We start from the raw sequence: 4,706 nt of genomic DNA, 5'->3' as shown, positions 1-4,706 counted from the left end.
GACTATATTGTTATTTAGTTTTTGTATTGAAAAAAATTGGGTCATCTATAATAAAGTTTACAAGAAAATTAGTGAAATATAAATAAATTTGACCATCAAAATAATAACTTTAAACTAGTCGTTGAAACAAAAAAAGTCAAAAAAAATTATGTGTGAGGAGGATTAAATATACCCATATGGGATTATATTTTTAAAAAATAATAATAGTAAAAATATTAAATTAAAATTAATTTTTTCACTTCCGTTAGAGGGAAAGGGTATACGTGGATCATTTGTATAGCAATAGGGGCATATATGAGTCACTTTCATAATGAGGGGTATATCAGCTCTAATTGATAAAGTGGAGAGGTATATCAGACCCTTTTTATTTATGAAAGAAAAAAAAACAAACAAAAAGAATTCTGAACATGTATGTTTTTCTATTCCCCGTCATGACTTTGTCTTTTGATTTTATTTTTGTGTATAATTAATAATCGAATCAAGCCAAATCAAAATCGATCAACCAAATAGATAAATGTATAATATATTTAATTTGGTTGTAATAATTTAAAAATCGATAAATTGATTTGATTTTAGTTTTGGGATAATAATCGACCCAAATATCTATTTTCTTCCCAATAATTTGCTAGTTATCTATCAAGATTAAGGGTGTGTTTGGTATGAAGGAAAATGTTTTCCTAGAAAATATTTTCTTGGAAAACAAGTGGATTTCTAACTTATTCTCTCATGTTTGGTTGGTTAGTGTAAAAAAAAATTTAATGTTTGGTTGGTGAATGAAAAATATTTTTCAGAAAATATCTTTTGTTTTTTGCTTGAGACTAAAAAATACTCTTAGGAAAATAGTTTATGTCCGAAAATCAACCACGATAATTGATCTAGGACTCGACCCCGACACCCAAACTAGGACAAGACCCCGAAGACCGTTCCAAAATCCGACCCAGGGGGGTTGGCGTAAAAAATGATTATTTTTTTTAATTTCTAAAAATTGTTTTTGACGGAAATGGCCTGGGTGGGGGTAGGGGGGTGGCGTAATTTTTTTTTTTAAAAAAAAAAAATTGAAATAATTTCCAAAAATAATTTTCTTAAAAAAAATTTACGGGGTGGCGTAAAATTTTTAAAAAAATTGAAATATTTTTCAAAATCATTTTTTTTGGGGGTAAGGAGTAGGGGTGGTAAAGGTAGGGTGAGGTAACAAGAATCTTAAAATTTGAAACATTTTTTAAAAATAATTTTTAATACGGGTATGGGTAGGGTAAGAAAAAAAATTAAAGGATGAAGTAGAGTTTTAAAAAATGTTTTTCTTAATTTTGGAAGGGGAGTCGTTTTCCTTAAATTTGAGGAAAATGAGTTGATTTAGATAACATTTTCCGAACATTTAAACCAACCAAACATGAAAAAATTGAAAAACATTTCCCAAAAAATATTTTCCTCCATACCAAACACACCCTAAAAAAAACTCACATGCTTTCAATAGACCTAAAATTGTTATTGGTATCTTCTGAATAATTGAAATGCCTAAAACATAAGTAAATAGAGTAATTTTGTGCCTATCCAAGATTAGCAGATGGTGAGATTCAGATCTAAATACCATATTTATTACATACATTAGCGTAAGAAAAACATTAGTAAACCAAGAGTTAGATTAATTAAGATGATAAAAGACAATAATGAAATTCTAATTTGTATATAAAAGAACATCAAAGCATGAGTACAACATCATTTGTGAAATTGAAACTATATTATTTAAATAATTGAGATAATTTACATATAGAAAACTCAAGATCAAATTAAAAATTCAATCATTTGAATGATACTGCTTTCCACAGTTTCTTATATAAGAAGAAAGATTTCAGTATAAAATTTATAGCTGAATTAGGAGAATATCAAAATTTATTTCTATCCCAACAGTGTCTTATGGGAGCACGAGAATCATTAACGGGTTTAGGCATATCTTGGAAGTCCACCATTACAGTCTTTCTCTTGATTTTCCTTTGCTCTGCTAATCTTTCTTTTAATTTCCGCTTGCTTGATTGAAACTTCATCTCCATATTTTCGATGTTTTGTGTTTCTTTTTGCATTGGTCTCACAACTGCAGAGCTTTGTGTTGTTTTGTGCATTGTTCTTGTAATTGATCTGTAACTACTATGTTTCTGTGGTGAACAATCATAAAGAAGTTTTTTATGAGGAGAAACTTCTACAGTTTTCTTGATGGACAACTTAATCTTCATTGTTGGTTTCTGATTTGTAGGTGAAGTAATTTTATGTGTTCCTACACTACTCTTTTTTTGTTTCTCAGGCTCTTCTTTTTTGATCATTTTATCTTCATCACCAACATTGTCATCTTCATCAAGGATCAAGTCATCATAGTCTCCGAAGTGCATTATCATGTTGATAATCTTATTTTTGCGCTTCTCAAACTGCACGGGATATTTCTTTGCACCAACTTGGAGAGCAGCTTCGATCAAGTCAAAAATATCAGTTGGCTTCTTCTCTATGAAGAAACAACTCATAAACACTCTTTCGATTTCCATTCTTCTTACACTACTCGAACGAGAATAAAACAGATGAATAATTATGAAGTTTTAGAATCAAGAAGAACAGTGTGTGTGATGAATGTTTAGTGAGGGCTTTTGCTCTCTTATATAGAAAACTTTTTTTCGCAGAGTCCAATCATATCTACTAAATCCCTACCAGTGTATCTATGCATGGATACACTAATGAATGTATTAGAACATATTTTAATACTAAATACATATGTTTTTGATACCATATATTTGTGCACAAAATACTAAGGGCATGTTTGGAAAGTCACTTAATAATGATTTGGTGTAATTACATTGTCTGACATATTTAGTTGACCAGATAATCACTTGACCAGATTCAACAGGTAATTGGGTGTAATTGACAGGAGGTAATTAGACTCTTTAATTATTAGGGAGGGTTGTGATTGTTGGTAATTACTTATTTTTTTGTTTTAATTTATTATAGTTATATTATTTTAAATTATTTTTTATTTTTGTTATTCTAAAAATATATTTATTATTTTATATATATTATTTATATATTCATTTCCTTCTCATTCTCAACCTTTACTTCTTGTAATTGTTTGGTTACACAAGTGTAATCATAAGGTTATATTGAATTTTAAATTAATCATAAAAATTAAAAGTACATAATTTCTATAAACATCATGAAAGGCAGGTTTGACAAAAAAGATTAATATTATAAATATAATATCATAAAATTATAAAAACATTTGATAAAAAGATAATCTATCAGGTCTAACTTAAAAAGAATAGCTTGTAATGTAAAATATCGAGCCAATAGCATGGAATCACATGAAGTAAAAGTTGAGAATAAAAAGGAAATGAAATATAAATAATATATAAACAATATTTTTAGAAAATATTAGAATAATAAAAAAAATCAAAAACAATTTAATATAATAAAATTGAAAATACATTAAAACAAAAAAAATTAAAACAAAATAAAAGGAAGAAATTAAAAAGTAATTAGTAATTACACCATGTAATTACCAGCACACACACACACCTCTCCGAATTGGAGGATGTAATTACACCCTGCCAATTACACTTAATTACATGTTGACCAGGTAATTACATGTCCAACCAAACAAGACAGACAATATAATTATACCAATTACACCAAAACCAATTATCAGGGTGGACTTTCCAAACAGGCCCTATAAAATTAGTTGGTGTACACAGATAGAAAGTTGGAGATGTAAAATATTTCCTTTCAAAATTAAAATTAAAAATCTAGCATATTTATAATATCTTTACTTTTAAGGAAATTTTCTAAAGAACATATTTACAATATATTAGTAAGAATAAAATAAATTAGGTATATTAATAATAAATAGGTTAAAAAATTATTACATAAAAATTTAAGTATTATGAAAAACACGAAGAGAAGTTTCTGAAATTATACCATAAAAAAATTGTTAATATTTACTGTCACGACCCAACCCACCGGGCCATGCGGGTACCTACTCTAACACCTAAGTAGGAGAACCCTCGATTTTCAAACGTTTTTAAAAAAATGTGGAAAATTAAGAAAACTGTAGATAAAAGGAAATTCATGGATTTTTTTATAAAATAAAGAGTTGTTAAAACATCCAACACAAAAATATAAATAAACAACACCCCAAAGATCTAGTCTAAATAGGTACAAGAGCTTCTAAGATTACATCGTAATAACCAAAATAACAAATAACGCAGCTCCCACCACATGGAAGGAAAAATAGGAGATGTTGGAGATTGTCTTCACCTATGAAACATCACTGACCCTGCAACCAGACTATGCCAAAAAGGCTGTCACGACCCGGGAGCACCCCCTAGTCGTAACCGGCGTACTCGACCTCGAAGAGGTCTAATACAAGCCTCTTAGCATTCATTCATCGCATAGACACTAAAAACATAATGAATTTAAAACTTTCTTTACCAAGAAAACATTTAATTAAAAATAGCAAGCGGAAGACTTTCTAGACTTTATACATGATGTCTCATAACCATCTAATACTTTAGAGTACAAAATTCGGGACTAATCCCGTACACAACCTAAACAATACTAAAAAGACATAAAAGAACATATTGGGTATTGTCCTCGAATCTATGAGGACTCACCAAGTCTTCATCTCCAACACTTAGAAACCTATCAAGTAGCCATGACATGTCACCATCTCC

The sequence above is a fragment of the Solanum tuberosum genome, unplaced genomic scaffold (assembly GCF_000226075.1).
Source record: "Solanum tuberosum cultivar DM 1-3 516 R44 unplaced genomic scaffold, SolTub_3.0 scf00284, whole genome shotgun sequence".
Lineage (NCBI taxonomy): Eukaryota > Viridiplantae > Streptophyta > Magnoliopsida > Solanales > Solanaceae > Solanum > Solanum tuberosum.
Note: the sequence above shows the minus strand (reverse complement) of the source record.